At 44.5% G+C, this 17,328-nt stretch overlaps 1 protein-coding gene across 4 annotated transcripts in view; it reads right to left on the minus strand.

Annotated features, from left to right (window-relative positions):
- ccr6a (chemokine (C-C motif) receptor 6a) overlaps nt 1–346 on the minus strand; it is a 66,740-nt gene extending 66,394 nt beyond the window's left edge. For 2 of the 4 annotated variants that reach the window (XM_068044645.1, XM_068044641.1), the window contains exon 1: nt 252–346. The gene's annotated coding sequence lies outside the window, so the exon portion shown is untranslated. The other 2 variants (XM_068044646.1, XM_068044642.1) reach the window with 1 other exon arrangement.
- Nucleotides 347–17,328: the final 16,982 nt, after the last annotated feature.

Here is a 17,328-nt window from a genome sequence, read left to right on the forward strand (position 1 = left end):
AAAATAGTTATGCCTTTGTTTTATCATGTTTAACTAAGTCGATGGGACATTAAATCTTAATAGTGCCTTTTACAAAAATTCGGAGCCGTCCTCTCAGCAATGTTACCATATCCAATTGCCAGTATCCTAATAAACATGCCACTTACGTGTTTCATTCACCAGCAGCGTCCCCGCCCCCAATTTCGTTATTTCACTTTTAATCTAATGCAAAGCGATCTCCATTGGAATATGTGGAGTGAGACCAGAGTTACCTCGCATCCGAAGGAACTTTTCCACTCGATGATCTTCGATATCGACGTTTGCAAGCTACATTTGCCGGGCAGGATCTACTAAGGTCGAAACCCCACGAACAGCAACAGGAAATATTACAGATCAGAGTTTCAGTAATATATGTGGTTACCCACATCACGTGTTAGATACAAAGCAGCAGGTCAGTCAGCATCCATGGGGAGAACAGGAAAGTGGTTTTACAGTGGTCAGCTCTCCAGGATTGCCTTGAAGTCTCCGGGAATTAAAGATTAATCTCGGACACTGCCGCAGGTGGTTGGGGACGCGGAAATCCCCGGGGTATTAAAATGTGCGTTTTGTTTCCTACCTTCTTTTCTTTTGGGCCTCCTTATCTCGAGAGACAATGGATACGCGCCTGGAGGTGGTCAGTGGTTTGTGAAGCAGCGCCTGGAGTGGCTATAAAGGCCAATTCTGGAGTGACAGGCTCTTCCACAGGTGCTGCAGAGAAATTTGTTTGTTGGGGCACAGTTGGCTCTCCCCTTGCGCCTCTGTCTTTTTTCCTGCCAACTACTAAGTCTCTTCGACTCGCCACAATTTAGCCCTGTCTTTATGGCTGCCCGCCAGCTCTGGCGAATGCTGGCAACTGACTCCCACGACTTGTGATCAATGTCACACGATTTCATGTCACGTTTGCAGACGTCTTTATAACGGAGACATGGACGGCCGGTGGGTCTGATACCAGTGGCGAGCTCGCTGTACAATGTGTCTTTGGGGATCCTGCCATCTTCCATGCGGCTCACATGGCCAAGCCATCTCAAGCGCCGCTGACTCAGTAGTGTGTATAAGCTGGGGGTGTTGGCCGCTTCAAGGACTTCTGTGTTGGAGATATAGTCCTGCCACCTGATGCCAAGTATTCTCCGAAGGCAGCGAAGATGGAATGAATTGAGACGTCGCTCTTGGCTGGCATACGTTGTGTTTCCTATCTTAAAACGATGTTTATTTATTGTTAAAGATATTAGACATTGGAGACAAAGGCTGGTGGGCGGTTGGGAAGAGGTCATGTGATGAAACCTACACCCAGACCTAAAGGGGACGTTTCATGTGCGGATCCTTGGAACTGAAAAGTATGACAGGTGAACAACATTTAAAAACGAAGAGAACGAGAGACGGGGAAAACACAAAGTTAGAGTAGAAATATGTAGAGTGGAAACCTGTAATGTGAAAAACAGGAAAGAAACAACTTCAGGACACCCAAAGTGCTACACAACTATGAAGCACTTTCAAACTGTGGGCACCGTTGTAATGTAGGAAACACAATAGCAAGGTCTCACAAATATTACCTGGTTATTTATTTCACTACTGTGTGTTTTAAATGATCTTGACCAAGTCACCAGGAGAACTCCCCTGTTCTTTTTGAATAGGATCTTTTACATTCACCTGAGAGGGCAGATGGGGCCTCAGTTTAATGCCTCATGCGAAAGACAGCACCTCTGACACTGTAGCACTCCCTCGGTAGTGCATTGGAGTGCAGCCTAGATTGTGTGCTCCAGTCTCTGGAGTGGGACTTAAATTCACAAGCTTCTAATGGCAAGAGGACACCAGCCCATCTCTTATCACCCTGCTGCTGTCTCCCCTCCCCTCCCCCCTTGGAAACACCAGCACTCCAACCGCACATCACTCCTTGCCGAAGAAGAAGTGAGTGTAGAATCATAGTCATTTAAGGCACAGAAGGAAGCCATTTGGCCCATCACGTCTATGCAGGCTTTCCGCAGAGCGATGCAGTCAGTCCTACTCCCCGGCTCAATCACCATAGTCCTGCAAGTCTATTTCTCTCAAGTGGCCATGAAACACCCTCTTGAAGTCAGTGATTGTCTCTGCTTCCACCACCCTTGTGGGATGGCGGGGGGGGGGGGGGGGGGGGTGGGGTGGGGGGTGGATGGGAGAGATCTCTGACTCCACAGGATTATTTCTTTAAAAAATTGTTTCAAAAACTGACTTTTTAGTTGGTGGTGACTGAAGGATTCTCAGCAAGGGAGGCCCAACACCTGGCGCACACATCGCTGCCCAATTTATGTGAGGGCACCAAAACAGGCGTTAGGTCTCTTGCATATGTAAATGCGGGCCTAACACCTGGTTTAGGAAGCTTCCAAGGAAACTTAAAAAATGGCCCATTGGATCAGATGCTTTGCAGGCACATTTGGGACGCAGTACTCTGACCCTTGTACTTGGCTTCATTGCGCCTGGTGCAACGAGATCCAATTTTCATTCCCTCGACTTGTTTTTGTATATTGGAAACTAATCACCTCCTTCATTTATTTTGGTATAAATCATTAGTTAAAAGGATTATAATTTGTACTGAGATTGCACCTTTGCCCCACCAGCGGTACACTTTACATGGTGAGACTGTCACCAATCAATTGCATCCTTCCTCTTCTCAGTCCTTGTGGGGCAGCGAGAGTTCTACAACCTCCATTGCACGCCACCAAACATGCTCAGGAACTTCCAAATGTCCCTGTCTGACGCACACTTGAATCCATAATTAAATTTGTAATTACCATCTTTCCAACAACTTTTAGCTTGGAGATTGTACTTCTACGTTGCTCATGTGATAGTAGCATTTGAGCATCAGTATTATGATGGAAAGAATTTTCTTCCTCCCAACTAATTAAGAAACATAGCCTGCAGCTCAGTTAAATTGATTTCCTCATTTCTTTGCCTTTTTGGTCATTTCTACTCTTCCGTTTTCACCCTCCGCATGTGCATATTCAGATTATTCCTTACTATTTTATTTGTGTCAGTAGCGCACAACTTCACCAGATCCCACCTTTGGAATTTCACTAGTACAGGCTGAAACCAATATTTGGTACTCTCTGCAATCTGAAAATACTCTGCTGATGTGCGCTCATGCTTGCACAGTGTGCACCAAAACTAACAACTGTGCGTGTAAGAGGCAAACACAGAGGTGTCAATTTGACTATGTTGTAAGTACACACCCAACTGAAATGTACTGTTCTGACTTAAAACAGTTTATAATCTAGACTAGCCCGAAACTAACACATACCGTACATGCAGCTTGAGAGTGCACTGTACAGCAAGGTGCAATTCAACTTCAGATGTTTGTCAGGCACACTTCATACTAAATGCCTTTCTCCCATAGCAACAGTCTATGGAAACAAAAATATGGAATTATGGTGATCACCTTGCATCTTAAGTAGGTAGAACTTTTCTTGTTCTATAAAATATATAAATTCACAGAGCTCAATTATTTTAAAACAAAAATTTAGCATTTAAACATAGCATCCATGTATAATCCTAATCTACAGCATCAGTTGAGCTCAGTCGGTAAGAACATAAGAAATAGAAGTAGGGTAGTCCATTTGGCTCCTCAAGTCTGCTCTGCCATGGCTGATCTGATTGTAGCCTTAACTCCACTTTCCTGCCTGTCCCCCATAATCCTTGTAGATCAGAAGTCTGTCTGGCTCAGCCTTGAATAGATTCAATGACTCAGCCTCCACTGCTCTCTGGGGAAGAGAATTCCAAAGATTTGAAACCCTCAGAAGAAATTCCTCCTCATCGCCATCTTATAAGGGAAATCCTTTATTTTGAAACTGTGCCCCCTAGTTATAGATGCCCCTATGAGGGGAAACATCCTCTCAACATCTACCCTGTCAAGCCCCCTCAAATCTTATATTTTTCAATAAGATCACCACTTATTCTTCTAAGCTCCAATGAGTATAAGCTCAACCTGCTCAACTTTTCCTCATAAAACAACCCCATCATCCCAAGAATCAGCCTCGTGAACCTTCTCTGAGCTGCTTCCAATGCAAGTATATCCCTCCCTGAGTAAAGAGACCAAAACAGTACTCCAGGTGTGGTCTCACCAATGCCCTGTACAGTTGTAGCAATACTTCCCTACTTTCATACTCCATGCCCCTTGCAATAAATGCCAAAATTCTATTTGCCTTCCTAACTACTTGCTGTACCTTCATGCTAACATTTTTTGATTCATGTACAAGGACACTCAGATTCCTCTGTAGCGCAGCATTCTGTAGTCATTCTCCATGTAAATAATATTCTGCTTTTCTATTCTGCCTGCCAAAGTGGACAACCTCACATTTTCCCGCATTATACTCCAACTGCCAAATTTTTGCCCACTCACTTAACCTGTTTATATCTCTTTGCAGACACTTTGGCTGGAATCTTATTCTCCTCCCGACATTGGGCTCCATGGCGGGGGGACTAGAAGATTGGAGTGGCAGAGGCCCACCACGGAACCCGACACCAGGATATGCCGGGCCTGATCTTCCTGGCAGCGGGAAACTCCATGGCGGGCTCTCCACTGCTCTGCAACAGAACCGGACTTTACATATTTAAATTACCTGTTTGCATGAATTAACATGTAAACCAGAGCGATCTTACCTGCAGTTCTGGATCTTCACAACGTGCGGCTCTCACACGCCTGCTGTTTCTCATCCAGGGAAAGCGGGTGCCACCAAGCTGGGGAAGGGGGGAACTCTGCATTTGTAGTGTAGTGGGGTGGGTGGAGGGAGAAGGGGTCAACTTGGGATTGGTAGTGTGGTTGGGGGGAAGGGGAGGGCAACTCTGCAGTTTCTGTCCAGGGCTGGCAACCCTTTAAAAATGCCAAGGCCGTCCCTTTCACATGACTGGGTGGACGGGGGGCGGTGGCCAACCTGCATATAGTAATGAGCCACCAGGCTCAAGATTGTGGCGGCATGACAGTATGCGGGACCACAAGATTCAGCTCTTTGTGTCCTCCTCACAACTTGCTTTCCTAGCTTTCTTTGTACCCTCCACAGATTTAGCTAAATACACTTGGTCCCTTCAGCCAAATCATTACTATAGATCATAAGTAGTTGAGGCCCCAGCACTGATCCCTATGGCACTCCACTAGTTAGTTTGCCAACCTGAAAATGCCCCATTTACCACAATTCTCTGTTTCCTGTTAGTTAGTCAGTCCTCTATCCATACTCATATATTACCCCAACACCATGAGCTCTTATCTTGTGTAGTAACCTTTTATGTGCCACCTTATCGAATGCCTTTTGGAAATCCAAATACACTACAACTATTTGTTCCCCTTTGTCCAACTTGCTTGTTACATCCTCAAAGAACTCTAATAAATTTGTCAAGCATGATTTCCCTTTCATAAAACCATGTTGACTCTGCTTGATCGTATTATGATTTTCTAAATGTCCTGTTACTACTTCCTTAATAATGGATTCTAGCATTTTCCCAATGATAGATTTTAGGATAACTGGCACATAGTTTCCGGCTTTCTGTCTCCCTTCTTTCTTGAATAGATTTGGTACAGCTGTCAATTCTGAATCATGAAGGCTAGATATTCAAGTCCCTTGCTGTTTCGTTGGAGGTGCTGTTTTTAGGATAATTGATTTAAACAGAAACCCTATTTGCCTCTTCAAGCGAATGAAAGGAAACCCACCACAGAATTTGAAGAGCAGGGAACTCTTGAAGTGTCCTAGACAGCATTCCTCCCTTAACCAGCACCATCAAAACAGATATACTAATTAGTTAGCTCGCTTGCTGTTTGTGGGATCTTGTGTGAAAATTAACTGCCTACATGACAACAGTGAGTACACAGAGAAAAATAGACTTGCAGGGCTATGGAGATTGAGCTGGGGAGTGGGAAAGACTGCATAGCTCCATGGAGAGCTGACATTGACTTGATGGGCTGAATGGTCTGCTTCTGTGCCATAAATGACTCCATAACTTCAAAATAATCCATTGGCTGCGAAGCACTTTGGGATGCCCTAAGGGTATAAAAAGAGACAAATAAATGCAAGTTCTTCCAGTCCCTTGTGCAATGAAAATTCAGTTCTACTAAACAGTATACTTTAATGTTTTATTGATATAAGGTGCTACTCTGGAGCAGTATTAAAACCTATCCTATACAAATATATTTGGTAGGAAATGTTCATTTTTCCTCAAGTGAGGTAAAATGCATAGTGCTGAGTCTGTGGAGATCATTCATGTACAAGTTAAATTTCAAATAGCTCAAGTCTGGGATTGTTTAGTAACTTCAGCAGTAAAGTGATGGTATCCATTGCAGATTCGTACTTGAATTTCAGTTTCAACTTATGCAGCAATTACATTACAGCAGGGCTGCTGCAACAACACCCTTAATGTATGTGAAACAGCATAAACGAATAGTCAACCCACTTGCAAAGACCAACAGTGTAATGTTTACATTACTACCAATGATAGACCTGACTGACATTGAGGAAAGTTGAGAGCTGCAGAACTAAAAAGTTACAGGATGCAATTTTCCATGGATAAGTTAGGTGCTAAAGAGTCTCTGAGGTGGCCAAGATAGGATCTTAAGCTGAAAAGCTGGTTTTGTCCATGTTTAGCACAAGATGCCATCTTGATAAAGGAGTTGAAGCTTGTGCTGGGAATGGCTTCCCAGAGGATTGTTAAGCAGCTGATAACACTCAAGTGCCTGTTCACACCCATTGATGCATCTTTATGGTGTTTTGGTGGCTAATGCTTTACCTAACCCCCTCTCCCATCGGTTTCCAGCTGATTGGGAGTAAAAGACATAGCTGAGGATTTTAAGTGCTACCTTTTACTGTTCACTTGCTGTTGAAGATTTAAAGAGGACTTCTGAAACACATTGGGAGACTTTCTGTAACACTTTGTCAAGGCTTCACTAACACCTTAGCAACATTTATTCTGCAAATTCTCTGAGGACTTCACCTGAAAAAATTAAGTGCGCTGCTTCTCTACCTTATAGGAGTCAGCAAGAGAAAGGGAGTGCTTGGTCATGGGCATCTTGCTAGGAGTCCCCCTTGGTCTGCAGGAGGAAGACATGAGGCCAAGCAGAGCTGCATCAACTGCTGCAGGAAAGAGGGAAAGGTGGACTCCTTCCTTCCCTTCCTCCCCTTCTGCACCAGAGCTTCCAGTGACATCTCTGAGTCATCTTGAAATGTGCCACTATGTGTCAACCAGCACACTCTACACCTTCAGTGGTAGTGAGTGCATGGAGCCCACATATACTGAAAATTGCTAATCAGCACATGAGTACTAAACCTTTAGATGTTTGATTTAATACCTCCAGGCAAGTTCAAAATATGGTAATCAGCAATTAGGCCCAAAATTGTAAGCTAAAAGCAGACTTTTAAGCAGGTGTGTCTTATTAGCACAGCGCCCATTTAGTGCCTGTTTTCACCGTTTCATCAAAATAACCCCCCATAACCTTGTGATAGTTGGACAAGTGTGTAAAATATGAATTCTCCTCTGTCAAACAAAGACTGGCTCAATCCACAAGAGTTTAAATATCTTATTCAGAGCATATCTCTTGCGCAATTCAATTATAATATAAATAAAATTTATATAAATAAATCTTTGTTTCTGACAATATAAAACTATAAAATACTGATTTTTGTTTAGGAATGCAGCACTAGGCAAGATAAACAAAATTGTTCCTATTTGAATTGGTTCTGTGCAATATAATCAGGATATCAATTACTCTCAACATTTATTTGTTTATGTAAATAAGGAGAATACAAAATGAAAAGTATGCTTTAACTATTTTTCTTTTGCTCTAATTTAACTTTGCCTTTCATCTCATCCCTTCCCTTCCCGATTAGTTTCTCTTTGCTTTTCTCTTGATTTCTATAAAAGATCCCCTATGGGTTGGGCAGCCTATAATTGATCAAATGTACAAAATAAGCAGGAAAAATCTGCAACGACAACAACTTGCATTTATATAGTGCTTTAATATGACTCTATGACTCAATATAATAAAATGTCCCAAGGTGCTTCATAGGAGCATTACAAAGCAAAATTTGGCACTGAGCCACGTAGTAGATAAAAGCAAAATACTGCGGATGCTGGAAATCTGAAATAAAAACAAGAAATGCTGGAATCACTCAGCAGGTCTGGCAGCATCTGTGGAAAGAGAAGCAGAGTTAACGTTTCGGGTCAGTGACTCTTCACTGGAACTGACAAATGTTAGAAAAGTCACAGGTTATAAGCAAGTGAGGTGGGGGTGGGGCAAGAGATAACAAAGGAGGTCTAGATTGGACCAGGCCACATAGCTGACCAAAAGGTCACGGAGCAAAGGCAAACAATATGTTAATGGTGTGTTGAAAGACAAAGCATTAGTACAGATTAGGTGTAAATACACCTAGTAGATGGTAGGGCAGATGACCAAAAGCTAAGTCAAAATGGTTGGTTTTAAGGAGCATTTTAAAGAAGGAAAAGATTTAGGTTGGAATTCCAGTTCCTGGGGCCTTGAAAAGCTGAAGGTTCAGCCACCAATGGTGGACTGATTGAAATCAGGGATGCTCAAGAGGCCAGAATTAGATGACCGAGGATATTTCAGAGGGCTGTGGGGCTGGACGATATCACACAGATTGGAAAGGCCGAGGCTATGGCGTGATTTTAAAATAAGGAAATGATTTTAAGAAGGAGGTGTTGCCTAACTGGGTGCCAATGTATGTCGGCAAGCTCAGGGGTGATGATGATTCTCAACCCAACTTCAATTCCCCCTGTTTTTATAAGTTAGGAGAAAAGTGGAGACAGAAACTGTGAAGAATCATTAAAGTTAAAAGTTAAAAAGTATAAATGTAAAGGAAGTTGCATGAAGATTTCAAGTGATAAGCATGGACCGAAACGCAGTCACAGGATACACCTGGCCCATTGTTGCTGCATCTTGTATATGTTTACTTACATAGCATTGAGACTGCTTTTGGTAAGCAGGCAAACACTAACAGCACTGATTATCTTAGCTGATGGGGAAAAGCCCAGGTGTTATATCCTAACAACTTTCTCATGTTCATATCTAGACTACACTTCTCATAGATAGACTGAGCCTCCTATGGATGCTACATCATTATTCTTTGACATGTGTGGGTCATCATGGTCTGATTTAATATTAGTGATAAATTGCTCCCTGCACAATGCTTAATGAGAAAATTAGAACCAATCCACAAGAGGTTAATATATCCTTTTTCGAGAATGCTATTTCTTGCAATCTAATGAACAATAGCTCCTATAGATAAAACAGACAGTCTTCTCTCTCCTTTCCCCTGGTTTCTCAGGATAAGAAGTTATACTATGTATACAAGATTCACGTTTTTTTTTTGGAGCCTGGGTCTTTTTTGCCAGAACTGTGATTTTATCCCATTAACTTTTTTTGAAGTAAACAAGCAACCAAAATAAAAGCAATTTTTGCATCTTGACAGACAAACATGGTAATGGCTTTTAACCTTTGATTCCATTGCACCAGACTAATTTAGTAACAAGAGATTACAGGATCTAAATTGGATAGCTCCCGAAATTGGTAATGGGGATCACAATGCCCCCGCTCAATGTGATGCAGACAAAATGCAAACCTGCTAATTATAATGATTGTAGCGTGCAGCCTAGTGCTGATTGTTTTGCTAAGTGTTGGGGGCTCAGGAGGGGGCTCAAGTTCATTCGAGGCTAGTGGCACCGAAAGCTAGCCTGCAGTACTTATGGGGTACAATGGGGTGCTAGAGGCCTTGGTGCTGAAGATGGACAGCAGGAGTAGATGGAGGGAGGGAGGTCCTCTGCCCTCAGGGGGTCAGGAGGCCCTCCAGACACATACTAAGAAGGCAGTGCGAGTGGGTAGCCGTAGTGGATAACGCTAGCTGTCTAGCCCTGAGGATCTGGTTGCAGGCCTGAAAGAAGTTTAATGATCTCACATGAGTGATCAAGGTCAGTGAATGCATCCTCACATGTCACATCCTATCAACTGCACCACTAGCCTCACACACTGCTCCATTCAACAACTTCACTCACCCACCAACAATGTCTATCAACACAACTCGAACTTCACATTCATTTGCTTCACCTGACCCTCACACACTTACTGGAAGCCATACCTCTCAGCCAGCTATTAAACTGTGGAAGGCATATCACCCAAACACATTGCACCACACTCACTGACACACTTCCCTATCTTACAGGACAAGGTGACCTGTAATAGGCAGCAGCAACAGCTAAACAGTGGGGGACAGGCATGGCTGCTGCATGTGCTCACCCCCATGGAGGAGTCAGCGCTGGGATTAATTGGAGTAGCCATCACTGGGAATATGGCTGAAACCATCGAGAATGATAATATGTTCTTTCCTAATGCATCTTCTCAAATCACATTTCAGTCTCATCCCGTAATCTGATATGATTTACAATTTGCAGATGGTGTAACACTGCACCACTTGCTTTCCCCCACTTCCCTCACCCCAATCCTGCCCTTGTGCCTTAACGCTTTCAGATGCCCGAGACTGACGCCTAGCCAGCCAGTGGTGTGGGAGACTTAAGGTCTAGATGAAGAAGATACTGAGAAGGAAGAAACACCATCACTTAATCTGATACTCGCAGCCACCAGCTCAGATATCGGCACTGTGTGAACTTTATGGGGTAGCTTAGAGGGAGGATCTGCATGTGGTGAGACACCAGGCACGAGTGGGCTGCAGCGAGGGCGGGGGGAAAGGATCATTTGGATGCCAGTTCCCCAGAGGGCAAGGCCACACACAGGTTCTGCTGCAGAGGACTCAGATGAGGACTTCAATGGCATACAGTAAAAGGCTGATGGGCATGCACACCGAAATGCTTGGTGCATTGGCAGGCCTGCCAGAGAGCCTGGTGTCACTGTTGAGGAGCAATGGAGAAGTCCAGCTCCAGCATGGCACAGAGCTTCATGCAGAGCTTTTAGCCCAGGCTTTCCAACATAGAAGTGGTGGTCAACTCCATGAGAACACTTGTGGCTGATATGTCAGTATCCTTTGTAGCACAAGCAGAAGCCACCCAACATCTGAGTGCTGCAGTGGAAGCTCAAGCTGAAGTAATAAAATCTCAGCCTGCGGCTATGCAATGATTAGCTTGCTGCAGTGCAGACTCAGTGCTGCCATCATGGCTGTGGATACCAGTACTCACACGGTTTCACAGAAATCCAATAATCTGTCCTCCAACAGTTTACTAGCGTAGATGAAGCACCCCCTATCCCCACTCCCCCCTCCCCACCCAGCGGGGGAGTGGCAGGGGCTCTCTGGTGCAGCTCAGGATGATAGCATTCCTGCTCCCACCACTGTCATTCCACCAGTGCCTGCGCTGTTGCCTGTCAGCCAGCCAGCCCAGACTACGGCCACCCATGCCGCGATGTTGTAGTCAGAGGCTGGGCCTTCAGGCCCAGAACTGCTTGAGGGCAGTTTCTCCCAGTGAAATTCAGCAACTTTCCACTAGTCATGATGCAACCAGTGAGGTATCACTGGGTAAGAGCACTAGGCCAGGCAAAGGCACTAAGGGAGTGCAAAAGGTGATCAGTTGAATATTGTATAGAGTATTGGATGTGCTTTTGGATAAAGTTGAAATGGAATAGATGCTTTGTAGTGGCTTTTATTTCAAGCTTGTGACCAAGGGGACGCTAGATGTTGTGTTGGGTTCTTCACACAAACAAACCAATCACACACTGGCAAATGGTAACAAATACTTGGTTTTTTTTAATTGAAGACTCACAATACTATATACAAGTAACAGGACAGCTCTACTTGCGCATCTTACTCGGGATCAACAAAACTCCTACTACCGTGTCACATACTGTATGACATCACTTCCTGCAGTGATGATGCAAACTCACTATTTACATATTCCTTGAAAGCAATATCATAACACTGCGACAGTCTGTAAAACGTGGAGGGAGAGGGGGGTGGGGGGGGGGGGGGGGTGGGTAGTGGCGTTTCAGTAAGGTGTGGAACTGTTAAACTTTAAACTCCAGAGGTGCATTGGGAGGCCTGAGCTCTTTTAACGCCGGTCCCATTAATGCTGCAGAAGCAATTCGCCCTCTTTGGGCCTTTGAAGATCGGACAGTCTGAAGTCTGCCAGGCCGCCAATAATTCGCAGGAGGTGCTTGGGAGGGCATTTTGTTTTATTCATTCACAAGGTGTGAGCGTTGCCAACAGGGTCAGCCCATCCCTACTTATCCTTGCGAAGGTAATGATGAGCCACCTTCTTGAACTGCAGCAGCCGATGTGGTGCACTTCCATCTGAAAATGGCTGTAAATGATTCAGCCTTATTGTTTGCACGAACATGCTGGGCTCCCACATCATTGGGGATGTCCATGGAGCCTCCCCCTCAGGTTAGTTGTTTAATTGTCCACCACCTTTCACAACTGGATGTAGAAGGACTGCAGATCTTTGATCTGGTCTGTTGGTTATAGGATCACTTAGCTCTGTCACTTGCTGCTTCCTCTGTTTAGCATGTATGTAGTCCTGTGTTGTAGCTTCACCAGGTTGGCACCTGTTATGGACAGGATTGTGAGAGAACTGAAACCCAGTGCTATTCCCTTTACTGTCTGTAAACAGTGTGTTTTTGACAAAGAAGATGTGTGTGCTTCTTAACCTCTGAGTGTATGGCCAATTTGAATAACCAGCAGCACACTTTTTGTGGGTTTAAATAATGAACATTATTTTTATTCACCCATTTACCCTGAAAGTCTGATGCTACGTCACATGCACACACACACACCACTCACTCACTCCTCACACACACACACACACACACACACACACACTCAAGAAAGGATAGTTCACTTTTACAAATTACAAGCAAAGGAATAGTTCGTAAGTCATGTGATTTGGCTTGTTTTGGGGAAAAGGCATGCATTGTGAGCCCAGTGAAGTAGATGCTTTCACTCCTGAAGTGTAGTTAGGTGGATTTGATAGCTGGAGTCTTATATTGAAGTCGTTGTAGGATTCTCTTAAAGAGGTGGATATTCAGCAGGTCACAAAGCTTGTAGCCTCATTACCAGGAGGTCAGTTTTCTGTACTGGTGGATTTGAAAAGGAACAGGCTTGGAGATCTTAAGATGTTACAGCCTCCAATTCTTTTAAGGCATGATGATACTGCCTTTTATTGCTGTCTCTCTAGTGGGTGGTTTGCAGACTGACCGGTTTCATCCCTGGTGTTTGGAGTAATAAGATCTGTTATTTGTGTTCAGTTTTGATCATGTGACCACTTGATCACTACTCCTATTGTCCATCCAGAATGATTTGAAGTTCGAAGCCATGGCTACACAATGAGGAATAGATGGTGACCATTCACCCCTACTTATGATTTAGCTGGCTTCTTACAGTTATCTTTGTTAAGTTTCAAGCTTGGAGACAGTGAATCTAGGAGTCCATTCATAGTGAGTTTTGGGTAGGACGACAAACAATAGGAGGTGTGAATTTCATAAATGAATTAGAATTAGAATTAGAATTAGAACATTACAGCGCAGTACAGGCCCTTCGGCCCTCGATGTTGCGCCGACCTGTGAAACCATCTGACCTACACTATTCCATTTTCATCCATATGTCTATCCAATGAGCACTTAAATGCCCTTAAAGTTGGCGAGTCTACTACTGTTGCAGGCAGGGCGTTCCACGCCCCTACTACTCTCTGAGTAAAGAAACTACCTCTGACATCTGTCCTATATCTATCACCCCTCAACTTAAAGCTATGTCCCCTCGTGTTTGCCATCACCATCCGAGGAAAAAGACTCTCACTATCCACCCTATCCAACCCTCTGATTATCTTATATGTCTCTATTAAGTCACCTCTCCTCCTCCTTCTCTCCAACGAAAACAACCTAAAGTCCCTCAGCCTTTCCTTGTAAGACCTTCCCTCCATACCAGGCAACATCCTAGTAAATCTCCTCTGCACCCTTTCCATAGCTTCGTCTTGGTATGCCCATTCAAGGGAAGCACTCCACCCATTGTCATTCAATTGTAAATGCCATCTGGCCTTCAGCAGCCATCCTATTGCAGAATTTTAATGTTCATTGTGGTTCATTTAAAAAAGGAAAATTTAGCCCGAGAGCATTCTACGCTGAATACAGTCCACGCTTAAAGTTATGAACAGGACATGCCTTTACTGGGCATGACACCAGAAGGTTTAATTTAATTTAAAGGGTTAAGTCATGGCAGGAGAGCTCAAAGCCGTGGTGTGCTCCTCGTGCTCCATGTCGGAAGCCGGGAACAATTCCAGTGCCTGGGACCAGCATGTGTGCAGGAAGTGTCTCCAGCTGCAGCTCCTGGAAGCCCGGGTTTCGGAGCTGGAGTGCCAGCTGGGAACACTGTGGAGCATCCACGAGGCGGAGAGTATTGTGGATAGCACGTATAGAGATGTGGTCAGACCGCAAGCTCAGACCCCACAAGTAGGAGGGGAATGGGTGACCACCAGGCAGAGCAAGAGAACTAGGCAGGCTGTTCAGGAATAAAAGCAAAATCCTGCGGATGCTGGAAATCTGAAATAAAAACAAGAAATGCTGGAACCACTCAGCAGGTCTGGCAGCATCTGTGGAAAGAGAAGCAGAGTTAACGTTTCGGGTCAGTGACCCTTCATCGGAACTGACAAATATTAGAAAAGTCACAGGTTATAAGCAAGTGAGGTGGGGGTGGGGCAAGAGATAACAAAGGAGGTCTAGATTGGACCAGGCCGCATAGCTGACCAAAAGGTCACGGAGCAAAGGCAAACAATATGTTAATGGTGCGTTGAAAAACAAAGCATTAGTACAGATTAGGTGTTAATACACTGAATATTGAACATCAGCAAGTGCAAACCTGAAGGTAAGCATGCAGGTGCAACAGGTGGTAAAAAAGGCAAATGGTATGTTGACCTTCATAGCGAGAGGATTCGAGTACAGGAGCAGAGATGTCTTGCTGCAATTATACAGGGCCTTGGTGAGGCCACACCTGGAATATTGTGTGCAGATTTGGTCTCCTTATCTGAGGAAGGATGTTCTTGCTATAGAGGGAGTGCAGCAAAGGTTTACCAGACTGATTCCTGGGATGGCGGGACTGACGTATGAGGAGAGATTGAGTCAGTTAGGATTACATTCGCTGGAGTTCAGAAGAGTAAGGGGGGAATCTCATCGAAACCTATAAAATTCTAACAGGACTTGACAGGGTAGATGCAGGAAGGATGTTCCCGATGGTGGGGGAGTCCAGAACCAGGGGTCATAGTCTAAGGATGTGGGGTAAACCTTTCAGGACTGAGATGAGGAGAAGTTTCTTCACCCAGAGAGTGGCGAGTCTGTGGAATTCGCTACCACAGAAAGCAGTTGAGGCTAAAACACTGTATGTTTTCAAGAAGGAGTTAGATAGAACTCTCGGGTCTAAAGGGATCAAAGGGTATGGGGCGAAAGCGGCAACAGGCTACTGAGTTGGATGATCAGCCAGGATCATAATGAATGGGGGAGCAGGCTCGAAGGGCCGAATGGCCTACTCCTGCTACTATTTTCTATGTTTCTATGTTACTATGACACACCTCAGTTTTTGATTTACCTGATACTGCTCCTGGCATCCTCTCCTGCACTCCTTATTGAACCAGTGTTGATCCACTGGCTCGGTGGTCATAGTGGAGTGAGGAATATGCTGAGCTATGAGGTTACAGAGTGTTGTAGTACAATTCTGCTGCAACTGATGGCCTACAGTGCATCATTAATGCCCAATTTTGAGCTTGATCTGTTCTGAATCTATCCCATTTAGCACGGTGTTCGTGCCACACAACACGATGGAAGGTATCCTCAGTGCAAAGAAGGGACTTTGTCTCAACAAGGGCTGTATGGTGGTCACTCCTACAAATACTATCATGGGCAGATGTATCTGCAACAGATAGATTGGTGAGGAGGAGGTCAAGCAGGTTTTTCTGTCTTGTTGGTTCACTCACCTCTTGCCGCATGATCAGTCTGGCAGTAGTGGTGCTACCGAGCCACTCTTGGGGATGCACATTGAAGTCCCCCACCCAGTGTACATTCTTTTCCATTTCTATCCTCATTGCTTCTTGCAAGTGGTGTTGAACAACAAGGATTACTGGATTCATCAGCTGAGGGCGGCACAGTGGCGCAGTGGTTAGCACTGCAGCCTCACAGCTCCAGTGACCCGGGTTCAATTCTGGGTACTGCCTGTGTGGAGTTTGCAAGTTCTCCCTGTGTCTGCGTGGGTTTCCTCCGGGTGCTCCGGTTTCCTCCCACATGCCAAAGACTTGCAGGTTGATAGGTAAATTGGCCATTATAAATTGCCCCTAGTATAGGTAGGTGGTAGGGAAATATAGGGACAGGTGGGGATGTGGTATATGGAATTAGTATAGGGTTAGTATAAATGGATGGTTGATGGGCGGCACAGACTCGGTGGGCTGAAGGGCCTGTTTCAGTGCTGTATCTCTAAACTAAACAGTAGGTGGTAATCAGCAGGAGGTTTCCTTGCCCATGTTTGAACTGATGCCATGAGACTTCATGGGGTCCAGAGTCAATGTTGAGGACTCCTAGGGCCACTCCCTCGACTATATATCACATTGCTGCCACCACTGGAGGGTCTGTCCTACCGGTGGGATAGGACAGAGTGGTGGAGGAGTCTGGGACATTGTCTGTAAGTTAGTGTAAGTTAGTTCTGATGAAGGGTCACTGACCTGAAACGTTAACTCTGCTTCTCTCTCCACAGATGCTGCCAGAGCTGCTGAGTGTTTCCAGTATTTCCAGAGTATTTGGGTATTTACAACAGTCTGGTGGTTTCATGATCATCATTACAGATACTAGTTCTTTATTCCAGATTTAATAATTAATTAAATTTAATTCCTCCAGCTGCCATGGTAGGATTTGAACTCAGGTTTCTGCAGCATTATTCCAATTCACCTGGATTACTCGTCCACTCACATTATCACTAAGCTACCATTCCCTTTTGTGTGTGGTGTTGGGATGGGGGGCCAGAATAGCAATAGCTCAAAACTTGCCTTTTGAAGTCCTAAATAATGACAGGCCCTATCTGGTTCTCCAATCTAGTGAGATCAAAATAGACAGATATAGATTGGAATTGTACGTCTTCACTGATGCAGCCAATGTATCTAATTTGTGCTTGAAGCTTGTCTTTTACTGCTTCATATATACAAAGATATGGTATGGTGACATATCACGGCAAGGAATAAAATGCTATCCAACGCCTAGTAATTTATAAAGATCAGCTGTTGGCACTCTTCATTTTCCCACGGATGATGTATCAATGAACAGAAAGGAGAAGTTTGGCACAACAACCTAATAGGATGATCACAAATCTTTGCATACTT

The sequence above is a fragment of the Heterodontus francisci genome, chromosome 13, assembly GCF_036365525.1.
Source record: "Heterodontus francisci isolate sHetFra1 chromosome 13, sHetFra1.hap1, whole genome shotgun sequence".
In the NCBI taxonomy this organism is placed as follows: Eukaryota; Metazoa; Chordata; class Chondrichthyes; order Heterodontiformes; family Heterodontidae; genus Heterodontus; species Heterodontus francisci.